The sequence below is a fragment of the Protopterus annectens genome, chromosome 2.part0 (genome assembly GCF_019279795.1).
Source record: "Protopterus annectens isolate FY-2018-M chromosome 2.part0, PAN1.0, whole genome shotgun sequence".
Lineage (NCBI taxonomy): Eukaryota > Metazoa > Chordata > Ceratodontiformes > Protopteridae > Protopterus > Protopterus annectens.
The window spans coordinates 110,683,193-110,710,306 of NC_056728.1; positions in this window are offsets into that span (position 1 = coordinate 110,683,193).

Genomic DNA, 27,114 nt, shown 5'->3' on the forward strand with positions numbered 1-27,114 from the left:
GGGTGTTTAAATTATGTAGAAAGCACCTCTCCCCTCACACACTTATGTGCACATGACCATACTCACACATACACATACACACAGCATACTGCTGTGAAAATAATCACTATGCTTGGCAAAACTGCCATCCCATCCTGTTTGGCAATGATTGTTCCAGCAAAATACAAAGTGTCATTATAAATAAAGGTTTATCCTTCCCAGATAAGTTTCCAAAAGTCTGTTTATCCTATTCTGTTCTAAAAGCATACAGCATATTTTGCATTGCTTAAGAGATTTATTTTCTTTGAAAAGCTTTAGGAAGGTCTAGGGTGTATTAGAAAACAGCAGGAGTTATGTCACCTGTCCCACAGGATTTTCAGTGTATAACTCCTCAGAAGGACTTCTGGGTGATCCACTGCACATGGTCTGCTGCTGCAGGACCTTCTGCAATGATTGGAAGTGCAAACACAGAGATGCATCCCAGCGCCACTATGACATAGACAATTTAAGGTGAAGAGTCAGCTGCTTACAGCTGCTGATAAACCACCCATAGTGTACTGCCAGTGACATGTGGGCATAATGTTGTTGTGCATTATTAACTCCCCAAATTCCCCTCTGATCACATGCTGGAGCTCTGATCCCCTGTAGGCTTGGTCATCTGAAAGGGTACTTTTAACTGTAGAATCTTACTTGATATATTTTCTTTTCTTACCAAAGTATGACTGACATTGTCTTTTTACCCATGTTCTATATCTTTTACCTGGAGTGTTTTTATTAATTCTTGTTATATTACTATGCTCAACATACATGATGTAACCTGTTTTGTGTATTATGCTGGATGTACTGTATTTGTATAACTTGATGTTGGAGCTTTTCTCCCCGGGCCTCCGCTGAAAATGGACCTGGTCCAGTCGGAATTTCCCGGTTAACAAATGTAAAATAAATAAAAGAATGGATAAGAACTGTGCCTTTACCTGACAATACCAGGACACTCCATTGAGCCTTGTCTATCTGTCTGTTTGCACCCAAGCTCACAGTCATACATATTAGGTGAATGTTGTAGCCAATATGTGGAGAATGGGGTTGCAGCTGTCAGAAGCTGTGCAATTAAATGTATCTCCCATGAGAAACCTATTCTCTGTATGTCAGTATGTGGTGCATGATGGTTTTGTTCCCTTGGGCTCCAAAACCTGTCCCAGAGAAATATTGCTTAATGTATACATTACACATGGACCGTGGTACATATGACAGACAATATGATCATTAGAGAAATCAACTACATTTTTGCAGTGTTGTTCATCAAACAGATGGTGCCTTTCCCTTCTTACATCATGATGGAATTTGAAACCAACCAGTCCTGTTTTTTGATGATATTTCTGAGTTTTGTGTATGAATATCTCAAGAAATAAGGGCTGATGATTTAGTTATCCCTGGTGGGATCAATGGATATTTTTGACACAAATCAGAGAATCTATGTTTCCATGTAAAACATATGTTTCAGTTATAATTGGCAAGTGGATACATCCTTGAGGATTGCAAAATGACATATCTTTATCCAGAATTTAAAGGAAGTGACGTGGCAGATAACAGTAATTACAGACCCTCAAATTTGGCATGTATATTAGGTAAAGTTTCTGAATGAGTTATGATGAAAATAATTCCACTACAGTTGTTAGAAATGAGTGATATTAACCTTTGACATGGTCAGTTGTTAGAAATGAGTGATATTAACCTTTGACATGATCCTTCATAATGTAATACTAAATGTCTGGAATAGAAGAGCCATCAATACATTTATTATTAAGTGGATCTAACTGAGGTTAAGAAACAGAGAATCATGTTATGATTCTGTCTCAAAGTTCTATCTTGGGGTAGTATTTATTCAATATTTTCATGACAACAATGTCAACTGTAGAATATGGTATATTACAAAGATTTGCAGATAATGTAAAACCTGTGGTAACAGTGACTAGTTCAGAAAATCAGATGAAGTTAAAAATATTTTACATCAGCGTTGTGCTTGAACAGCAACTAACAAAATTAAGTTTATTGGCACAAATTGCACTGCTTTGCACTTATGAGGGCTGGCAAATCAGCATTACTAGTATGCAGTAGTGATTTGGGGGTATTAGTTAGTATTGCATTTACAACTGGTATCATGATAAATTATATAATTTGAAGATGTTTTGCAGCAGTTATAGTGATTCATACTACATCTAACATGAGGTAATGATAGCCCCTTTCCTTAAAATAATGTAAGTCCAATAACCAAGTGTTGTTCTGTCTTCTGTGTATACCCAATAAAAACATTAATAGGCTAGAGAACATGTAGAAACATTACATCAAGAATATAGTATGAGTTGAAAGCTTGGATATAATGAAGGGTTTGCTGTGCAATATCTATTACAAACTATTAAGCTGGATTCTAATCTGGACATTTAAATATTCAAAGGGTGAGAATTTGAAGTTAACAGTTGATGTCAGATTTGTTCACTATAATAAAAGTACTAAAAATATAAAACTTGATCATGTTGATACAGGAAATAATAGCAATAAAAAGTTATTATTTCCATACTCGGGAAGCAAGGTGGTGTAACAGACTTTTTATTAGAATAATAGAATATGAAAATTTGCCTGAATCTGAGAAGCAGGTAGACATTTATTTCATGGAATCTGCCTGTCATATAAGATATCCTGGATCAGGGCTCTTATATGATCCTTAGCAGGATTCCCAGCCAACACCAACTATACTGATACACAGAGAGATAATGTCAGCATAGAGTAATTCCACCCGAACATTACAATGACTGTGATTATACAGCCTACACACTTCAGTTCAACCTGTGGATCCTACATGCCAGCCAATGGTTGTGTATATGGATGTTCATAAGCTCAGCAGGTTAAAGTGATATAGCACTGTAAATGAAGGTTGATTGTCTGTGGGTTTGAAAGCCATGCTGTGCAGAACATTTATGGGCAAAGTTTTGAATGTTTTTACCGGGTCTCTCTGAGTTGAGAAGCACTGCAGGAAGTTCAGCATGTGGTTATTTATTGGCTAGAGGGCATTGCAGTCAAGTTTCAAGCTTTTTTTCTCTGTGTGGAGCTGCCTACCAGGCTACAGTGATTAGCAGTGCCCTGAATATTAGCAAATGCCTAGACAGTAACATTTTACTATAAAGTTAGGATTCGATCCAGACCTGTTAAACAGTGTGGCATTGTACAGAAATCACCTTACAGCAGCTATGTTGTGCATCAGCTAGCACTACCATATCCTAGCTTTATATAACATCCTTCCCTTAGCCTCAGAAACTACCCTAGCAAACCTCTGTTAAAACCCAGTCCTTAATCCTAAACAGCCAACCCTATTGCAGGACCAGACAACATGGATATGCAATTTCAACATGTCTCTGTGGCCAGCTTGGTAGGTTTGGGTATCCTAAGGCAGTGTAGCAATTGTCTCATATTTTCAGGCAACCAGTTAACCATTAAAGAAAATAACAAGGTATGAGAGAGGTGTAAATACACAACTTCCTTGAAGGCAAAAATTTTGTATAAAAATGGGGTTGTCGGGAATACCCATACTACATCCCTCGCACATACTGTTAATGTCACACACAGATTGTCTTATGCTGAGGCACTTAAAAGAACACTTCTGAAATCTCAAAGGCCTCTAAAGCCACCAAATGGCAGCAATGCTCCTCAGAAATCACTAAAGCACACACCAAAATCAACACCAAACATCTCACACAAGCCAACAACTAATGGTCACCAAAGTGCAAAGCCCATAAGGCAAGCATACAATTTATCTAATACTCTTGTAACTGGAAACTCCACTGTGTGGCACAAACATGCCCTGATCACCAGGTTGGACAGGAAGAAGATAACGGCTAGTTGTCTATCTGGATCGAGGATGTGCAATATCACACATGCACTCATGTTACTGTACCCCATGTATGATTTTCTCATAGAACACATGGGTGTAAATGACCTGAGACATACCTCACTTGACTATAGGAAAAGACACATAATGGATCTCTCAGAAAATGTGTTACAGATAGGTGTTATCCTTGCACTGAGCAGCATTCTACCTGCACCAAGAAAGATGCTACAATATAAACATAGAATGATTGATTAATAATTGGATTAGTTTCTGGTGTCATCCCAGGGGGGATCCAATATCTGCCAGTATTGGAGAACACACTCAAAAGACCACATTGCTTTGCCAAGGATGAGCTCCACCTATTCCCCTTAGGCTTTTGGATATTGGCTGAAACTTTATCCACCCATAGAGTCTTTTTTAGGCAATGCCGAAAAGACAAAGCTGCTGACATATTGAAAAAGTCTACAAAAAAGCTTATGGTGTTACTGTTCAATGCTCAGAGCCTAAACAAAAAAATCCACAACCTTCAAGCCCTCCTTACTGGAGAATGTAGACATCTGTGCCATGACCGAGACTTGGTTTAAGACAGTAGAAAGTACTTCAGAAGCCAAAAGACTACAGTGCCTTCCATACATTTAGACAAATAACAGCACAGACAGGTGCCCAAGGTGGAGGTGTTTCAATCTATGCCAGCAACAAATGTACCTAAGCAGGAACAGACAGCTCTGAAGCTCTTCAGCTCTTTATTAAAATAACCAAAGTAAAAGAACACTGATGACAAGTAAAATTAAGCGCTTTTCGTCTAGTATTACATTATAGGTTAGGCTAGGCCATCAAGGCAAATAGTATATACAGTCTGCAAAATAAAATAAAATAAATGTTTTGATATGAAGCTTTATTGTATTATGTATGGTGTCTTTATTTCTTCATTTAATTTATTTTCGTTTATTTTATTTTATTTTGCAAAATGTATATACTATTTGCCTTGATGGCCTAGCCTAACTTATAATGTAAAGTGTAAGGTCACATAATTAAGCAATAACCGATGACGTGTTGTGGTATATTGAAGATTTACCCATGGTTGGTGCGGTTTAATCACAAGGGCAAAGCCCAAGTGATTAAATAAAGCCAACCGTGGGTAAATTTCAATATACCACAACCATGTAGTCAGTTATTGCTAATATACAATGACATTATTTAAAAAAAAATTACTTACTTTTCTTAAATAATGTCTTTTTATAATGGCGCATTACTGTTCTTCCGCTGGTTGTGGTACACTGCTTCCTTGTTTTGATGTACTGAGCATGCGTATGGGACTTGCATCCCACGCATACCCAGTACATCAATGCTTTGAAATGGAAGCAACAGTGAAAAGAAAGTCTCTGTTGCTCCATTTTTTTTTTCTTTTTATTTGTTAAAAAAAATGTTTTTAGCAGTTTATGCCAATGGAAAAAAGTCCGGGCGACTGGACCTTTTTCTGTTGGTATATTGTGGGATTTACAACGGGCATGGTGGCGAATCAGTGTGCACGTTTTGAAATATTAATCGGGGGTCATTGTATAATTATCATTAATTGGCACTTATTATGTAATTAAGCCAAGAGGAGAGAGAGGGGGAAGTGTATTTAAGAAGTACCAGAGTTGCTGTTAATTGTCTGAAGAAGTCTAGTTACTATACTAGACAAAAAGCACTTAATTTCACTTGTCATCAGTGTTCTTTTACTTTGGTTATTTTAATAAAGAGCTGAAGAGCTTTGGAGTTGTCTCTTCCTGCTTTGGTTTGTGTTCTTCTACAGTCTGTGGTACCGTTTGTGTCTTTTTTAACAAATGTACCTCTCAGCTGGTTAAATAGGATGATACCATGGAGCTCATCCATGCGCAAGTCACCATAGGTAAGGTTTCTCACAATATCATGACTAGCCGCAGGTCAGCATTTATATCTCAGAGTCTCACAACTCTTACCTAACCCTACTAAAGGTGCTCACCATCAAACCAAACACTCGATTCATGGGTGACTTTAACTACCCTTCCATAGACTCAGGAACACACTGCTTCAGACTCTCAGACACAACATTTCCTGGACTTTATTAATACAAACACTGTGGAACAGATAGTGCAGACCCCAACCAGAGGATCAAATATACTGGATCTGATACTCACCAAGGTGGGAGAATGTTGCACCCCCCCCCCCCATGTCACTTCCTCACTACTGAGGTCAGACCACAAAGCCATCTAATTTGAAGTCAAAATCAACCCATAAAATCCAGCTAAACCAGTAACATTTGGGAACTATTCAAAGGCAAACTCCATCCTATAAAGTGACACTTTTTCTAAATTCAAGGCTTCCTCCCTACTCTAAGACCACAGCTACCTATGCAGGATTATTCACAGAGTCATTCATTATACACACATTTGACTGGCCGTATAGATGCTGCCATACCTACTAGAAATAAAACCAAAACAAACCTTAAAAGCAAACCTCACTGGTGAAATCCTCTCCTAAACAGGGTATATAATAAAAGAAGAAAACTCATCACCAAAATCATGAAGAGCAACTCTCTTAAGGACAAGTGCTCTCTTGTGCAACTAAACAAGAAAGAAAAGGTCTAATTAAGTCCAACAAGGCCAACTGTGTGATCAGGATAGCCTTGTAGGCTAAGGACAACCAGAAGGCCTTCTTCGGCTATGTCTGGAACCTTAGAAATAACAACAATAGTGTGCAGCTCTGCTAGTGGATGGTATCACCTACACGTATCAGGATGACATAGCAAATCTACTGGCTGATCAATTCAACTCAAACTTTGCTACCCACTACCCCCCCAGCTCCACTAGGTGAAATCAGCCTCCAACATACTTTCCTCAACTATCATCATCAGGGGCCAGGTGCTGGCAGCACTCGCTAAAGCCAAGAACACCACCTGCATGGGTCCCAGCAACATCCCCAGTTGCATCCTGAACAGTCTAAAACATGACCTATCAGGGCCTCTTGAAGCACTTTTTCACTACAGCCTTGAAACCGGCTATGTTTCATGTGAATGGAGGACTGCTAAAGTCATTCCCCTCCACAAGGGTGCATAATCAACTTATCCAGAGAACTACAGACCATTCAGACTAACAAGCCTAATATGCAAAGCCATGTAATGAATTATCATTGAAATGATAAACAAGGACACTGGCAATGTACCTACACTGGTCCCATCCTAATTTGGATTTGTTAAGGGAAGATCATGCCTACTTAATCTGGTAGACGTCTTTAAGAGGATCATCAAGGCAATGGACTAGTGCTAAGGCATTTGATACAATGCCCCACTTAGGCATTGTTGACAAGCTCTGTGAGCTAGACGTAAGCCCTTACATAACTTGCTGGATTATTGGCTGGCTCACAGACAGAACCCAAGAAGTCAACATCACTGAGGCCACCTACACCAGAGAATAGTCATCAGTGGAGTATCCCAGGGCTCCATGCTGGACCTGGTTCTGTTTAGCATCTACTTCTCAGAAGTCAAGGCTAATATTAAAGGCCTGTAGCTCACCAAGTTCACAGATGACTGTAAATTGGGAGCTGTTATAGATTCTTTCCAAGACACAAACATCTTGCAAGTGGGTTTAACAAAAGAAATGACTAGTGCCAAAGCCATGGCCTAAAACCGAATGCAAAAAAAATGCATTGTAATGCCCTTTGGGAAACTGTTAATCCAAGTTAATTATTCCATTGAAAAAACACCCCTAGGAGTCGAACCAGTAGTTAGTGATCTGGGAACATAGGTACAAAATCATTCTATGTCGCCCAACTTATAGGTAAGGGTATGGCATCCAGGTCCAAGAAAGTTACAGTACTACTCTGCTCAGCCCTTATCAGACCTGTCATTGAATACAATACCCCCTTTGGTATGTACCTAACCAGACACTTGCAATAGTTGGAATTCCTGCAAAGGTTTCCACCAGGAGAATTCATGGATGAATACCCTGTCCTACACTGAAGGCTCTTTCTCTATGTTCAGTCTCCTACAGGCTGTTGAGAGGGGATTTTGCCTGGCTTATATGGTTTCCAGTCTGCTCCACATGTGCAAAACAAACAGCACCAGAAACACTATATTCATATTGTGACATAAACAGAATATGCTGGAAAGACAGTTTTATGTCTCAAAGGATCCCTGCACTATGAAATCGGTTAACCATCCATGTAAAACAGAGTTAATCCCTGACCTTGTTCAAATAAAACCTTGTCAATTGGATGGGAATTCATACGTTTATCCACAGTCTGGCCCCCACGTCCGTTATGGACAGAGGCCATCAATAAGAAAAGTATTATCCTAACTAGCACCCGCTCTACAAATCCTTAGCTGCCTGCCTGCTAACATGCCCCCATATGATACTTGAGACCAAAATGGTTAAGGGTACATGGTTAGACTTGTAAGGGCCCTACTGGTTGTTAGCTTAGTACAACATATGAACCTATGGATATTTGCAGGGTAATACTCAGTAGGCTGCAAACAGCGTCAGATGTGATGCCTGTGGTACAACATGCCATTTCTCCTCTACAGCTTCCATGGCTATGAGTCAGACATCTATAACCTCTGTGCCAGGACATGTATTTCAGCCATGGCTATATGTGAATTATCTATCATCTTATGCAAGAATATGCATTATTGCCCTCACTGTAAAACTACTGTCTGCTATGTAATTCAGTATCTGAGGCTTATTTGCAAGTCACAATCTCTGTGCATGCTTCTCAAGTGCATTTGCATCTTTTTCTGTGTAGTGGATTTAACTGTGATATCACTCTGGCTTTATATGGCTCCTTGGATGGCCATAACATTCTTCAGGATGGATTGCTACAGACCATGACAAGGAGGGGTAAGACAAAGACAGTATTCCAAGACTTTATCCTTTTTACACTGAGGTCACTACACTGTAAGAAGGGTCATCTGATTATTGTATGGTCATGATGTGATCCTGAAGACTGCTACAAAGAGTTTCCATATTATGCCACCCTTGTCAGCCATGTGGGGGAGATACATAAAGCATGTTTAGGTGATGGATATGGATAGACCTGTGCTTTACTGTAAGGAAAATGTGACCACTGCAAACACATGGGCACTTCATAGATGGGTTGCCTTGGTTTCATGAACTGTTTTTTGCAGCCAAGCTCCCCTGTGTGCTACCACTTGTATACATGATAGACATTTTTTCCTGATGTGCCCGGTACAATCAGAGTTATAGTTGAAGAGAAAAGGTGACTGCTTATGTGCAAGCAGTTAAAGAGTGCAATTGTCAGATTTATAAAGAGGTAAAAATAGGCTCCTGCCTGGAAGTGAAAGCATTCTTGTCCTGAATTTTTGCATCTGCTTAAATGCTTAAATGAGAGTTGAAAACAGTAAAAAGCTAATAGCCCTCCAGGAACTGTGGAGGACTGGGGACTATTTCCTGCTGTCCTTTTGCATGTAGGCACATTCAAACATGACTTCATATTCAGGTACTGGAATGTTGACTGTGGTGTTCAGGTGTGTATTACTGTTGTAACATTTTTCCTACCATTTATAATAACACTCACCCACTGCATATGGAGTAGTGGGTTATGCAATTATACATTCTATACCTATACTGCTCTGTACACTCACAGCACGTAAAAGTCAGGCTATGATAAACTTAGTCTTGTTCATGGAGTAGTTAGTAAACGTGTAGTCCAGAAGAGCACAGAGGTGCCTTGCCCAATTTTCCCAGAGCACTGTCTAATTAAGTGACCTGTTGAAGGTCACACACTAGAAAATTAAAGGCTGAGGGAATCAAACCCTGGACTACAGGAACCAGCTCATTAACACCACATGGCTTTAATTATCTACACTAAAAAGTATGGGGCTAAACTGGGAGGCCAAACAAAAAAGTACCTGGGAGAACAGGAGTCTCAACCATTCATTAGAAGGCTGTGGAAGAAAAGGGTATCATCTGTGGCATATAGAATTAATACATCCATAACCTGATGGGGGGGGGGTGTCATAAAACCATGGTGTATAACTTACTGCACCCAAGACCATGACTCCAGAGCTGACAATATATGGCACAATAGATTCTCTGGTTATCTTTTTCAATTCTAACCAATTTTATATTTTACATAATAATGTATTTCATCTACTGCTTATTGTATGATACAGTAGTCAGAACAGTGTGGCTTTACACTGGGAACATTACAGGAGGGCAGTGCAGGCATGTGTTACACCTATGTGTACTACAGCGCAACTGTCTGTCAGAACAGTACTACTACTGAAGATGCATATTGTATTATGCTATTCCTTGGTCTCTGAATCATGCATTACAACTTTCACACTGCTGTTATCATTTGCATTTCTTCCATATGGTGGGCCAAACTTTGAGTCACAGTATCCTACTGGTCAATATGTTGTATTGCCCAACATTCTCTAAATTGTGTGGTGGGTTTGTTTGTGGCTACCCTTGCACACTAGCTTTTCACACTGCACAGTGTGGCTGAGACTCATACACTGCACCTCACAAATTAGTGAGGGTAACAGTCATAACCTGGGTGTGGGTGAATGAAAGACACAGAAAGCATGACTAACGCAATAGCTAAAATAGCAAGTTGTACAGCTCATGTCTAGTGCAAAATGACATGGAAATGAAGAATGTCATGCAAATGAGGCTCATAGATTATGCAAATGAAAGAACCCAAAATGGAAGCGTGATTTAGAATAGTTTAAAATGGTCATGTTGGATGGTAGCACATTCACATTTTGATCATCATGATTTGTGGTGCTTTGGGAATTATGTTAGGAACAGGGCCTGCAGTATAGGAGCTGCTATTGGGACCAGTGCCATCAGCACTGGAAAAATAACCAGATCCATGTTTGTCTTTTATTATATAGTCAATTTTACTGATGTGCTGGGAGTCATAGATTGTACACATTCCTATCAAGACCCAAGTTGGTCTAAAGGACCTGCTATGTAACAACAGGAAGGGCTTGCATGTCCTGAGCACCCAAAGCATTACTTAAAATGTAAAAACTGACCAAATGATATCCTGAATTGGGTTTTTGTAGAAAGATAAGTGTTTTCATCTTCTAGTTAAGTGTTTTCATCTTCTAGTTACAAGACTTCTTCAGATAATTTAAAATGTCCACATGACAAGTTTAAATATAAGTTGAAATAATCACATGATCATCACAATTTACATCTTAAAGAAACATATATTTTGTTACCTGTCACCATTCATAAAATCTGTTACTTGACATAAGAATTAAAAAAGTCTCATCAAGATAAAAATAGATGAAGTTTGATTCAATTAAGAAAATAAGTAAAACACTATGAAAGAATACATTTAATAACTTAACTCTCATAAGCTTAATACTTAAGCAGACTATTAATAAATATAATATTGTTTAATCCTGGGGGTGCAGAAGCATTTAAATATAGGTGCCGCCATAGTTCCCATTTTTCACATATAATTCACCATGGCCCCCCGAGGATTAAAACTGTAAAAAGAAAACAATGGCCTTCATTTGAATGAGCATGCTTAAAAAGAGCGTTGGTAATTTTCTTTTTGTTTATTTTGTATGCATGTTTCTGTATATTTTCTCTTAGCTTCCACTCTGTCTTTGCTATATATTTTTTTATATTTATATTACTTAAAATGTGCCAGTATGTCACCTGTAAGTTCACATGATTTGCATATTTGACAAAAATCTAACATATGCAAATGGTTTCTGTGAGTAATCTTCAAACAGGCTCTCCTGGTCGATACATGCATATATATATGCTATACAGACAGGTCCATACTACAGGCACCATTTCAACAGGGAGCAGGCCACATATACTTGTCTGTGGCAGGCAATACCAATTATGCATTAGAGAACTGACACAACTCCCAGACAATGCAGGAAATAATCTCTAACACATCCCATGTGTAAAAACAAAACATAGTGGGGCAGCTATTCACACTACCTAAGGGATGCTTCAATGTCAGGACACCTCAGGAGGGGCACTGAGGTACAACTTGGACATAGGTGGAAAGACATACATACTTAGCATGCCATGCAGATTCTTGCACTTATGGATAAGGACTGTCTGGAAGGATGTCTGTCAGGTTAGGTATTGCTTAATCCTTTGCTTTGAACATACGATGAAGTATGCTACAGGGTACTGTAATAGTCACTACTAACCTGAAGCCTCCCCTACTGACACATGAGTGGTTGATTCCAGCCAAGCTCTGACCTCCAAGATATTCTCATGCCTGAGAGCCTACTCTCACAGGCTGCCAAACAATGACAAAAACTCACTGATTTGTGCTGGTGGTCCACCCCCTGTGGTGGAACTCTCTGTCCCTTGCCTTTCTATTTGCATGGAGTATCATATCAGTAATCCTTTATTACAGCTGTAGTACAGCCTTATTATGTCTCCTCATCATTCAACCATTCCCTGCCATATGCCACATTTACCCAAAACATCACAAGTCAACACAGTGGACACTGGCAATGATCACATCATGGCTGTACACCCAACAGTGTAGGACATGCTCTGTGATTTCCCACAATCCAGTTAAAAAATGTACAAAAAAGTGGAGGGCATGCATTTGTGTGTGCATACATGTATGTGTATGTATGTGCATGCATGAGCAAATATGTTCAGGGGCATACCTAGGATGGAATTTCACACCATGTTTAAAATGTAGACCATTGTGCCTCTCAACCTCTTAGTGCAAGTATTTTGGGCAAAGCAAAAAAAATTGGGGGACAAAGACCCAAATTCAGGGACAAATTGTAAATATTGTTGTTATAAACTTAGAAATGTGCTAGAATAATTAGGTTTTGTATTAATATGTACTTTCTGAATGATATATATTTTAAAATTCAGATGTTTGTCATACTTAAATGACTTCAATTCTCAATGAGTAGTGAGTAAATTGGAAGCTTTATGAGGAATAGATGAAATATATTAAGCAAAAATCTGGATTTTTAGCTGATTCTGGACAGTGGAGAAGTATGCAACACTTCCTTAAACATGCAAGTCTGCGTTGCACAAAATAAAAGTGTGCATATGTCTGACTGTGCCAGTGTGTTTGTGTGTGTGTGTGTGTGTGTGTGTGTGTGTGTGTGCGAGCGCGTATGTGTGTGTGAGACAGAGAGTGAGAGAGAGCATGTCTGTGCGTGTGTTTGTGTGTATATGCATGTCTGTGTGTCTTCCAGTGTGTGTATATGGATGGATGTGTGTGTTCTTGTGTTTGTGTCTCTGTGCCTCTGTGTGTCGTCCTACAGCTTGTAAGTCAGAAGGTCACTTTGAACTTCATATTAGATTTTATCAGGCATTTAAACCTGATTAGTAAAGTGTTTGTGTCAACAAATTTGTTTTAATAAGAAGAGGGAATGTAACAGGAAAACTTCAATGCACTATAAGCAAGGTACCTGTTTCATTATTAATGTGAGTCAGCCTTTGGTTGATTAAACTGTAAAAAGCAACTTCTTTCTACGTGTGACTCATATCAAGTAAGTGTGTTTTTCTAAAATGTCATGCTTCCGTAGAAATAGCTGGAATTTTAATTTAATTGGAGATAACACTTGAGGGTAAGCTCTTTTAAACAAGATCAGCATATGAATTCCCACTGTAGCTTTAAGCTTTATGAAGTGAATTCAATAAAACATTATCTAATCATGTAAAGTCACTCTTACTCTGCCATAAAATGAACATTGTGCAAGCTTTAATGTAGTCATACTGTAACTATTGAAGTTTTCAGTTATTTTCATTAACAATTAAGTATCACAATATGGAGTTTTTCAAGGAATTTGAAATGGTAGAAAAAACCTAGGCATATACTGGGTTGTACACAAAATCTGGAGTTGTATGTTTATGCTCTCCTTTATGGGTTTGGTAGCTTTGGGCATCTGCTTTGATGAAATACTTTTGTCAACAGAACAAATGGTTGACAGATGCATGACATCGATAATCCTCAGGGATAGGGGAATATGCCATTATCAGGGATTGTGGGATCTTCGAGTTAGTACGCAGAATTAGGGAGTGTGGGGGATTTATTTTTCTGCTCCAAGGTTGATCATTGGAGCATGTGTAGAGGCATGTTGACATTTAGAAGTTCAGTATTTTAGCCATTCGACTAAAGGTAATAATTATATATATATATATATATATATATATATATATATATATATACATATATATATATAGATCTATGTCAGATGACTGAGTTTTCAGAAACTCAAAATTCATAGAGGACCATATGATTGAGTTTCCAAAAACTCAAACATCAAAAAAAAAATCTATGTGGGGGTGCTGCACCCCCCTCACCCCCTGCAAATTAAATATACCAACTCCAACATTGCACTACAGTGAGGAAAAATCTGCACTGTACCGCAATCTCCTTTCAAAAGCTTTGAGTTTTCAAAAACCCGATCATATGGTCTCGATCATATACATTTTGAGTTTCTGAGAACTTGATCAACTGATAGGGACCCATATATATATATATATATATATATATATATATATATATATATATATATATATATATATATATAGATAGATAGATAGATATCACACACACACGCACACACACACACACACACACACACACACACACACATATGGGAGTTATGTAAATGATCAATCATGCATTAGGTTGACAGCTGTTTATTCATCTGCATATGACCGGTTAAACAGCTGATCGACAGGTGGGCATAATCGCACATTTCCCATGGTTTGGAAAATTTGAACTTGCCCTGTGTTTGTATTATCTCTCAGTCTGTATATATAATTAGCAGGGGGAGTAAGGGTGGATGTAGCTGGGATTGTCACTTGAAAAAAATGATTTATTTTGTATTTTGACAAGTTAAAAGTTTACATGCGTTGAGGCCATTTCTTAATGCACGCATACTGGCATGTTGACAATGGCATTTTCACCTCAACATTTTGCCACTCGCCAGTGAGTGTTTTCATTCATTTAAAGTACATATATATAAATGTGTGTATATATATATATATATATATATATATATATATATATATATATATATATCTAGAGAGAGAGAGAGAGAGACATACACACACACATACACACACATTACCTGGAAGGTTATGGTCAAGTGCAATGGTGGTGATGCTATAACCCATATGAGAAATCATGTGTTTCTCTTTACTGTCTACATTCTTTGTTTTGTTCATTGCAGTCAAAGTGACAGATGTTCAGTGGGCCATTGCAAAGGGTGTTGCCCATTTGTGTCAGTGATCCAATCCTTAAAGCCCCCTTTTGAAAAAAGTACTTCCAGATGACCTGCAGTCGCTACTAGGGGCTGTAGAGTTACCACCCTGTATATGTGCTCTCACCCCAAGCAGGCATATTCTCAGTCTTCTTTTCCTGCAATGCCTGAGTTTACCAGGGTCACCTGGATCACAGTTAGAGCTTTATATATCTATGAGGTAGTGCCGGCCAAATCCACTCTGTACTTTTCAGTGGTGTCGGACTCAATATGTGGCTTCTTGACAAAGTAAGGTGGATCATACATTTATTGTAGCCAAAAGATTTGCCTGAGTCTTGCACATGGCCTTTGTCTATAATCTTATTAGATTAATTGTTAACATCCACATATATTAAAAATATGAAACATATGACATTATTTGACAGGCAAATACATTGTAGAATGTTTGGAAAGATCTTATTTTAAGGGTTTGCATGAGTAAACTGTGTATTGTATACAAGCTCCAAACTATTTTTAAAGCTGGAAATAATAGTCATGTTGTACACTATCCAGTACACTGTTGTGCAGGAAGCCGCCGCACACTGGCATGCTGTCATTAATATTACCTTCTACCATTGCTAAGCGGTGAGAATCATAACACTGATAAAAGTGTGATCAAATGACCATATAATAACATACAAATCAAAGAGCACAGTTGAATTAATGTGTAATGAGATACGCATGGGTTCTCATGAAAGCCAGGCATGACTCATAGGTGTACCGATTAATGAGACCACAGCCAGTTTAATGACAATAAGAGCAAAACGCACATGTGATCTGCAGAGATTCCACATGCAATGATGGAAGGAGTAGCAGTGGCTGCACATTTTATCTGTAAGTGCTGCTGTGACTTGTCACAGTGGCATGAATGAATGAAAATGGCATTGGCAGCATATCACCTACCGCCAGCTGACTGACTAGCAACTGACAGACCATTGTTCAGTGGACAGAGAAATTATAATAGCCTTGGATGACATGTATCACCCTTGAATAAGATATAGATGAATATGTGGAGTTCCTATACCTGTAGATAGTCTAGTATAAATGCTTGTGTGCTGGTAGTGCGTGACACACCTGCTCGCTGTCACCTGCTTGAAAATGCAAGTAGTTCTACCAGATGCCTAAATGTAACCCTTAGCCTCCCACCTAATTAATAATCATAGTCCTTTATCCCTAACCCTAAAACTCCATTCCCCCTCTCTACACCTAAAATACTCAATTGCTTTCTAACCAGAATGTCCCTGATTCCTCCCTGAACCTAAAACTCTAGTCTTCCTCCTTCACCCTAGCCCTTACCCTAAATTCCATGATCTCTTCCTAACCTTTAACTCACTTATTTATCGTTACCCCCAAACTCCCTTTCTTCTCTCTACTCAAAAACTCCCCTCCCACTCCCTGAACCTAAATATCTTTCCCAATCATTGCCTAAACTACACTCCCACCTTTCCCATGTGTACTGCTCTTACTTTGCTTGATCTTGAATAATGTGTTCAGGTAACGTATGATAGCTAAGTCTGAGTGTGACTGGCAACTCATGTGAACTAAGAGATGCTTGTGTCACTAGCTTTCACACAGTGGTCTTTGAGCACCTGGGACTTGAGCATTTAAGTCAATCACTGCCCACTCAAGCAGTATTTCCTAGTCATAAGGTGGACACACAAATATGTGTAGCACTTAGTCTACTATATACAAGGCATTGCAGAGATAACCAGGGGACATATTGGGCACATCACAGGCATAGGCCTACAGAAAATTTTGTACCTTCTTCAATACCCAACATCCACATGAAGAGGAACCTATACATTTTCAGAAAGTGCCACTGAGGAGGGACAGTACCATGCTTGGTTTCTATGACATCATCTGCCTGCCTGGAATATTGTGTTTGATGGATTCACATATGTGACAGTAATGTCCCTCCCAGTGTCAATGGTTTGTGGTATGCCATTTGGAAGGTCTACCATAGTTCATAATCATTATTCCAGAATAGCATCTTGACACTGATCATGGTTCCCACATCTGGGATGCAAGAATTATATGTTGTTGCTTCCTGCAAAATGAAATTTACAGGACCACATAAATGGTAAGTGCAAACACTGTGGTGATAAGGTATATAAAGACCTAAAGACAGTCAGTACAAATATCCTATGCTACCCATATGTTACTAATGTGTTTCAGGTGATAATGGATACCCACTGCATCCCTGGCTGATGACACCCATACAAAATCCAGATAACATTGCTGAGCTGCTGTGTAGTATCACCCATGCACAAACCAGAAACATCAATAAATGTGTGTTCAGAGCGCTGAAGGGCTATTTCCACTGTTTGGATACATCTGGGTAGGAGGGTCACTGCAATGCTTCTCTGTCACAGCATATGTGATGTTTGCAGCATACTGTATGCTGCATAATATGATTACTAGGAATCATGCAGACCATCCATCTGTCCAGGAAATGTCCAGACCCACTACAGTAACTCATGTCACTGTCAAAATACCAATTACAGCCAGTGACATTAGTAACACAGAGAAACAGTGAACAGTTGTATCCTTCTTCCTCTGACAATGATGGCAGAGTATATGCCATTGCAAGAGAAGTGGTAGTGTCTAGAAGTCCAGATCAATAGTCATATGAGGAGGACACAGTGCCAGTGTTGTGCCACACAAAACAAACGTGGCATGTAGCGTTAGATAAAGGCTATGCTAGGCAGTGCAAGACTAGACCACACAATTCATCAAATACTCACACAGAAGGGAGAATGAAGTGGCTCACAACTGTCTTCATTTACACAGGTGTCAAAAGGCACAATAATATGTGGTCACATTACAGTCGTGGTCAATGTTCATAGGATCATAGGAGGTTACTAGGCTAATGGCCCTGGGCCATTACAAGCCTAGCCAAGTTAAACCTTTGTTCCGAAGAGTTTCTGTTAAAAAGCAGACACTAAGAAAATCATCATCTATTGCCACTGTCCAAGAGAGACTCAGGTGGAACTCCAATGGAGAATTTCTGGTTACCCATCCAGTCGTCCAGATTGTGCTTAAATAGGGTCAATGAGAGGCTCTGTTTAACATGAAATGGAAGCCTATTCCAAAGGTGAGGCAACCTCTGGGAAACAAATCTATCTCTCCAGCAGGTTCGGTTGATATTGCATACCAGGTTAAGGTTCTTAGAGTGGGTGACTCATGTGCCATTAGACTTGCAAATATGCAGCATTTCCATTAAAGCAGAGTCCAAGACTAATTTATATGCCAGGCACAGGTTGCCTCTGATAATTCTGTATGACACAGAGTAAAGTGACCGTGATTTCAGTCTGTCCACATATGACAGATGTTGAGGCCCTGAATTTTCTTTGTAAGGAACCTTTGTGGTCTTTCCCATTGCTGCAGGTGCTTGAAAGGTACATACCAAAGGGAGCATTGTATTCTATTATTGGTCTGATAAGGAAAGAGTACAGGGGGGTTATAACCTCTTTTTTTCCTGGAGGCAATACCTTTACTTATGAGATAAACAATATAAAATGCCATTCTTACCACTGTGGAGACATGGTGATCAAAGGTGAAGTTGCTGTCAACATGTGTGCCCAGATCTCTCACCACTTTATGTGTGCTTAGGGTATTGTTATTGATGTGGCAGTTTGCAGGAATGCTACCCTTGCCAAAGGGGATGATGATGCATTTTTTTTGCATTTAGTTTAAGACCATGACTTTGGCACCAATCATTGGTCTGTGCAAGTCCATGCTGCAGGATGTTGACATTGCTTAGGGTCTCGATGACTGCTTTTAGTTTGCAGTCATCAGCAAACTTGGTCAGCCAAAGACCTTCAGTTTTTGCCTGGACTTTGGAGAAGTAGATTCTGAACAATAGGGGTCCCAGCCAGACCCTGTGAGATACTGCTAGTTACGGTATGCTAGAATAGGTGGTGTCCCCTATTTTAACTGTATGAGTTCTATCAGTGAGCCAGCTCATCACCCACCTGACAATATATGGGTCGATATGCAACTGGGTGAGTTTATCGATGATCCCTGAGTGGGGGATTGTGTGAAAGGCCTTGACCAAGTGTAGGTAGGCCATGTGCACAGATTTGCCCTCATTTAGGGCTTTGGTGACTGTCTCAAAGAAGTCCACCAAGTTCAACAAACATGATGTCCCCTTGACAAAGCCAAACTGGGTGGGGTCAAGTATTTGGAGATTTTGTATATCTTTATTGTTAAAGACCATGATAATGCTGATTCATTCCATGGCCTTGCAGATAAGGTGGGGTAAACTAATAGGTCTATAGTTTTGAGGGTCAGTGTATGCATCCCCTTTGTGCAAAGGGATAATGGTAGCTGTCTTCCATTTCTCTGGGATGAAGACAGTGCTTAGGCTGTGATTGAAAAGAGTACCCAGTGGTATTGCTAACTCCTGTTTTAACCCATGTAGAACAAAACCTGGGATGGTATCTAGTCTCATAGAGGCTATGTTTTCGCTTTATACAAACATCTGTACAATTGTATTGACTGTGCTGTACCTGACAGGACCAAAGAAAGATCAAACCTGCATGCTGGACATCTGCCATTAACAGGCTATACAATATCTGAAAGAAACTGCTGTCTAAAACTAGGAAGAGAAGGTCTCAAAACTGGAAACACTCCCTCATCAACTTAAACAAGCAAATGAGACTCCTAGTGAAGACCTCCAAAGCTAACGACAAATCTAAATTAGCTTCCCTAACTAAGGATAAGCACAAGGAGTTTTTTAGTTACATCCGTAACCTCAAAGGTAAGGCCCATATTTGCGCTGAACTCATAGTTAATGGTACTACATATATAGAACCTCTGGATATAGCAAACCTGCTGGCTGACAGATTCAGTGAAAACTTCAGTCCCCTGTCCCTGCCACATATACCCCAAAGCATCGCTAATACCTATCCCCCCTCCCAAATATCTCCAAGGAGCAGGTCTTAAATGCCCTCTCCAAGGCCAAAAACACAATGTGTATGGGACCAGACAACATCCTGGGCTATGTTCTACATAGGTTAAAACAGGAATTAACATCACCGTTGAACATGCTTTTCAATCACAGCCTAAGCATTGGCTTTGTCCCAGTGGAATGGAAAACAGCTACCATCATCCCTTTGCACAAAGGGGGTGCATCCATGGACCCTGGGAACTATGGACCAATTAGCCTGACCAGCCTTGTCTGCAAGGTCATAGAATGAATCATCATGGACCTTATTAACAAAGATATATGAAATCTCCAAATGTTCAACTCCCCGGTTTCAAGGGGAGATCATGCCTGTTAAACTTGGTGGACTTCTTCGAGACAGTCATCAAAGTCCTAGACAAGGGCAAATCTGTACATATGGCCAACCTAGACTCAGCTAAGGCCTTTGACACAATCCCCCACTCAGGCATCATTGATAAACTCACCCTGCTGGGTATCATATTCAGGGTCTGAATGGAGATATGATAAGTCAGCAAGCAAAGGAGAGTAGTACTGCTGAAATTGAATTCATCCTCAAGTCTTGGTGAGTACCTTCACAAAGTGGACCCTGTTTTTCACAAAATCTCACCAAGATGACACTGATATAGAGACTGCATTTTATACAGGATATATCATGAACAGAAGTAGGTCAAAAATTAAAAAAGATAACTGGGTGTACAAGACCCAGGATAAAAAAATGCCCAATCCTGATAAGTGCGCTGGTGCCAGGACTGGAAAAAAATGACAGTGTAGAATCCTCAAAATACAGAAACATTCATACAATAAAGCTAAGCCAGGCCTAGGGGAGGATGACCTCCCTGTTGTAGAAGGAAGTAGCAGTCCACAAAAATCACAAAAACTGGTAGGCCAAAGAAGAGCCATAAAGACGATAGAGTGGATTATTCAGGATAAGAAAAAAATGATGTATTGTTACTATTATATAAAAAGCCCATAATTTCCAGACACAAGATATACAAAAAGATTAAGAGAGAAATTAGAGGAAAGAAAAATACTTCCAGAAGAAAATCTCTCAGAAACCTCAAATAAAAAATTGTGTTCATTAATACAACAGATTTGTGAAAAACATTATATAAACTAAAAAACTTTGATCTGTTTGGAAAAAAGAAGCATCTGAGGAAGTGTGAAAATATAAACAACAAAACCTAGAGATTTTTGAAAAGTATAAAAAAAAAATATGGACATAGGAAAGAAAGAGAGATTTGATATGGTGCAATATTTATGCAAAGTCGAAAGCCAAACTAATCAATACACAAAAGGCAGTCCCAAAGGTATCGGAAGAAAAATATAGGCTAAGGCATCCAGGTATGGAAAATTTCACAATAAAAAAATAATAGAATGTAGAAAAGAAAATTAGTAAAGTAGAAATTAAAAAAACAGAAACTGAAGTTATGTAATGCCTGCGAAGTGAAGGCTTTGGTGTATTAGCTCTAACACAGGTTGCATCACAGCATGATGGAACGAGTACCCAAAGTAAGCAGAAACAGGAAGATCAGGAGACAACTGAAGAAGAAATATTTGGACATGGGAAAGTAAAAGAGATTTAATATGGTGTAATATTTATGCAGAGGAGAAAGCAAAATTAATCAATACAAAAAGAGCAGCACCAAAGATATTTGAATAGAAATACAGGCAAAGGAATCCGGACATGGAAAACTTTAAAATACAAAAAATAAGAAAACAAAGACGAAAAGTAGAAAAGAAGATTAGTAATGGAGTATGTAAAGAAATATAAACTCAAGTTATGAAGTACCTTCAAAGTGAAGGATTCAGTGTAGAAAATCTAACTCAGAAAGCACCACAGCAGGATAGAGCAATAGACATCCAAATTATAGAGAAATCAGTGGAACAGGAAGCAACTGGGCAGCTGCCATATGAAGATATTTTGGTGCCTTCCACAGGAAACTGGTATAAACATTCAGTTGAGGCTGAATGGCAAGGGAAGGAACAGGCAACTGTGGAAACTCTGACACAGTTAATGTTGAGGAGTGATAGGCCAGTGAGTTCCCATATGACAGAGCAACAGATGACACAGGATGAAATTGAAGAGAATGTGCCACAGAAAGATGCTGTAGAATGCTCTATAGCATGCCAGTAGGAAATGGAGAACAAAAATGTGCCCTCAGTTTAGAAGGAAATAAACTAAGGAAAGAGTTGCTTGATTTAATAGAGATAAATAGATATATTAGGATCAATGAAAGAAATAGACTGCAAAAGGTCAATGAAACCCAAAAAGTCAGATGTTTGATAAAACAAATGAACACAGTAATTATGACTGTCTATAGAGAATTATGCGATATAACAGAAGTAAATAGGATATATTACTGTGCAGCTAATTTAATAACAGATAACATTCTACCACAAGAACACAAAGTAGTGAGGGAAAGGATGGGGAGAAATTGAATACCATCATGGAAGTATTGGAGAAAACTATAAAGCAATTAAGACAAGAAGTGTCACTGTTAGAAGAGTACACAAGAGGGAACAGATTAAATAAAAATGCTAAGAAAGATAGATGTGATAAAAGTGATGCTCAATATTATAATGGATCAGGAGCTATCTTGTACTATTGCAAATAATAAACTAAAATTGCAGCACAGGCAGAAAAACTTAGAAGATACACAGACAAATATAAAGGAAAAGTACAAAATAAGCAATTTATCGATGACCCCTTAAAGTTTTTTAGAGAATTGGGAAACAAGGCAAAAGGAATTGAAAGACCACCCAAAAAAGAAGAAATAGATACCTTTTTGAGAAATATCTATGAAGATCCTGTGGAATATAACAAAGATGCTAAATGGATAGAAGAAGTAAAAGAAATAATAAGAAATTCAAAGGTACAGGATATGAAATGAGATGAAGGAACGGCTAGAGCGATCGAGTTAAAATTAAGAAAATCCTACAACTGGAAAACCCCAGGCCCAGATGCAGTATCTAACCTCTGGCTAAAAGTATTAACATCTTTGCACAAAGATGTAGCCATGAGTAAGAACTATTTATATGCACACCCTGAACAGACACCAACCTGTTTAACAACAGGAAAAATCAATGCTCCTACTTAAAACTGAACCAGCAAGTTATTCTAAAAATTATAGAGCAATAACTTGCCTTCCGATGACATATAAACTATACACTGGAATTGATGCAGACAGAGTTTATAGTCATTTAGAAGAAAATTCAATCATGGCAATAGAACAAAAGAGTAATAAAAGAAAGTCATATGGAATAAAAGATCATATGTTCTAAATAACATCATAATGGAGGACTGTAAAAGGGGGAAGAATCTAAGTATGGCATGGATTGACTACAAAAAAGCATTTAATTGTATCCCACATTTATGGATAAAAGAGTGCTTAAAAATGTATAAGATACACCCTACACTGATCGACTACATTACAGTGACCATGAAAAAGTGGCAGACCACTTTGCAATTACACCATGATAAAGGGCAAATTATTATTCCAGGATAAAAATTCAAAGGGGGCATTCCAGAGTGACTCCCTGTCACCGCTGCTATTCTTTCTTACCTTTAACCCATTACGCTGTCTACTTAACAGATTAAAACATGGCTATAATTTGGCTCATAGAAAACAACAAAGTGTAAAGATCTCTCACATTCTCTTTGTCAATAATTTAAAACTGTATAGGTCATCAGATGAGGAACTGAAAGCACAATTGTAAGTAGTCAAAACTTTTTCAGATGATATAAGAATGTCATTTAGTCTTGATAAATGTGCAAAAGCAACCTTTAAAGCAGGAAAACTGCAGCACCAGGAAAACATCAGTTTGAGACAAGAATGTGATAGAACTTGAGCAAGAAGAAGTGTAGAAATATTTGGGAACTGATGAAGGGTCAACAATAAAACATGAACAAATGTGAATACAACCTAGTAAGGAATATTTTAGAAGACTTAAATTAATACTGAAAACAGCGCTGACATCTAGGAACAAAATTCAAGCTATAAACCAATTTGATCTTCCTGTCTTAACTTACAGTTTTGGAGTGATTGACTGGCCCTAAAACATGTTGGATAGATTAGACAGGACAACAAGAAGGATGCTTCATGCTCACCATATGATTTGTAAAAATCATTGCATACCAAAATTACATATTCCCCATTCCGAAGGAGGTATGGGCCTCCTTGAAACTGATTACATGTATAGATCTGCAATTGTGGGATTGCACATATATCTGCTGACCTCATAAGACCCAAATGTAGTGAAAATTTTGAAACATGAGGAAAATAAAACTAAGATGACTTTCCTGGTTAGTCTAGCAGAATTATATCGGTGTCAAGCAGGAATGGAAATCAAACCAGAAGTAGATCAAAATCTGGCAGCAACTGAATGTGTCAAACAGCAAAAGAAAGAATATAAGTGGAAGGATCAGATGAAAAGGCAAGAAATGTGGAAAATGTATAAATATAGTTGCAAGTATAGAAAACTTCTGGAAGAACCTCATGTTGATAAGGATTGAATGCAGGAATGGTTAAGGAGAGGCAATTTCAAACTAAAAGATGAAAGGTTAATATTGGCAGCCTAAGATAGTGGGCGACGTACACATTGGTTTGCAAAGTCCATTGAACATGTGGGAGAAACAGACAAATGTAGGTTTTGTAAAACAGTTGGAAACAGTCGCATACCTTGTTGCTGGTTGTGACATACTAATGACAGAAGGATTGTATACTGAAAGGCATAATAACGTGGCAAGACTGTTGCAATGGGGATTGAGCAAACATTATAATATTGAAGTAGCTGAAAAACACTGGAAACTTCAGCCACAAAGTATGATAAAAAATGATGACGTCTACATCACATGGGATCACCCATTACCAACAGTTCAAAAGATAGATGTGAGAAAACCAAAGTAGCATTGATCATTGAAATTGCTACACCCAGTGACTACAGTGTCTTGCATACAGAGAGACACAAAGTCATAAAATATCAAGATTTGCAGAAGAAATTAGAGTAATGTTGAAGAAAGATATCCAGATAGTTCCAATGGTAGTAGGAGCAATTGATCTTATAAAAAAGGATCTGCAGTCATATTTAGATATGTTACCAATACATGTAACTCCATACAAACTGCAGAAGGAGTCATTGCTGGGCAGACTGCAAGTGTTGCAAAGAGCACTTTTGGCTAACATCAAAGATTGAAACAATACTAATTTCATGAACTTTAATTCAGCTTTGACTTAGGAATGGGGCCCATTCCCATCAGGGTATTAGAAACCCAAAATTCTCCCAAATGGAGACATTAAAACAATGGGTATCAACCCCTATATTGTCAGGTGGGTTGCAAACTGTCTCACTGATAGCACTCATATGGTCAAAACAGGGGGCTCCCCCTCCTGCAGCAGACCAGTAACCAGTGGTGTTTATTTAATTATTGACATTTTCATTCCACAGGGATCGGTTCTGGGACCCCCTACTGTTTGGAATCTACATCTCTGAAGTACAGGCTAAAACTAAAGGACTGTGGCTAACAAAGTTTACTGATGACTGCAAACTGGGAGCAATCATTGAAACCCCTAGAGATGTCAACATCATGCAAGAATGTTTTATGCAGACTACTGACTGGTGCCAAAGTCATGGCCTTAAATTTAATGCAAAAAAATGCATTGTCATCCCCTTCAGCAAGGGTGATGTTCCTGCAAACCACCACATAATTAGCAATACCCTAAGCACACAGTCAGTGGTGAGAGATCTGGGCACACAAGTTGACAGCAACCTTAATTTCTATCACAATGTCTCCACAGTGGTAAGAATTGCATTTTATATTACTTATCTCTTAAGTAAATGCATTGCTTCCAGAAAAAAAGAGGTTACAACCCCCCCTGTACTCTTCCCTCATCAGGCCAATAATAGACTACAATGCTCCCTTTGGTATGTTCCTTTCCAAACACCTGTAGCAATTGGAGAGACCACAAAGGTTCCTTACAAAGAAATTTCAGGGTCTTCGTCTGTCTTATGCAGACAAACTGAAATCATTGTCACTTTACTCTGTGTTGTACAGACTGCTCAGAGGCAACTTGTGCCTTGTACATAGAGAAATCTCTGACCCAGATTTAATGGAAATGTTACACATTCGCAAGTCAAATGGCACACGGGTCACTCACTCAAAAGACCTTAACCTGGTATGTAATATAAACAGAACTTGCTGGAGAGATAGATTTGTCTCATAGAAGTTGAACCATCTTTGGAACAAGCTTTCTATTCATGTTAAACAAAACCCCTCATTGGTTCTACTTAAGCACGATTTGGACAATTGGATGGGTAACCAGAATTTCACCATGGGGGTTCCACCTGTGTCCCTCTTGAGCAGGTGCAATAGGTGCTGATTTTAGTGTCTGTTTGAACCAGACACCCTTGGGAACACAAGCTGAACTTGGCTAGGCTTGTAAGTGCCCTGGAGCAGTTGGTCTAGTAAGCTCCCATGATCCTGTGATCATATGATTCATCAGGTCTGAACCTAGTCTAGCCTATGCTACAGGAATTTAAAGTGCACATAAAGTAAAATAAAACAGCTCCAAATAGGCAGCAAAACAATTCAATACAGTTCAGAAGTTCAGTGCAATGCAGTAAGATGTTTAAAATGTGCTTAAGGTTTTTGGTAGATGCTTCGGATAGATCTGTTTCTTTCAGCAGAGGAGCAGCTGGTCACCAAACTCTGTGGAGCTTTGTAAGAACAAGCAGAGACCTGCATAAACGCGGGGCTTATGTAGTAGTGAAGTCAAACAGAAATAGACAAATTAACCAATAAAAAGCACTTTAGATCAGATGAGTTTTAACTGCGCACTCCTGCCACAAGGATGCAGGGACACCTTGTCAAAAAATAATACCTGGTTTTAGTGCTCCAGTTACCAAACCAGACTTGATTTATCAGGTCTGAATTTAGTCTGTGCTACAGCAGTTTAAAGTGCACAAAAAGTAAAAATAAAGCAGCTCCAAATAAGCAGCAAAACACATCAATACAGTCCTAAAGTGCAGTATAATGCAGTACAATGTTTAAATCTACTA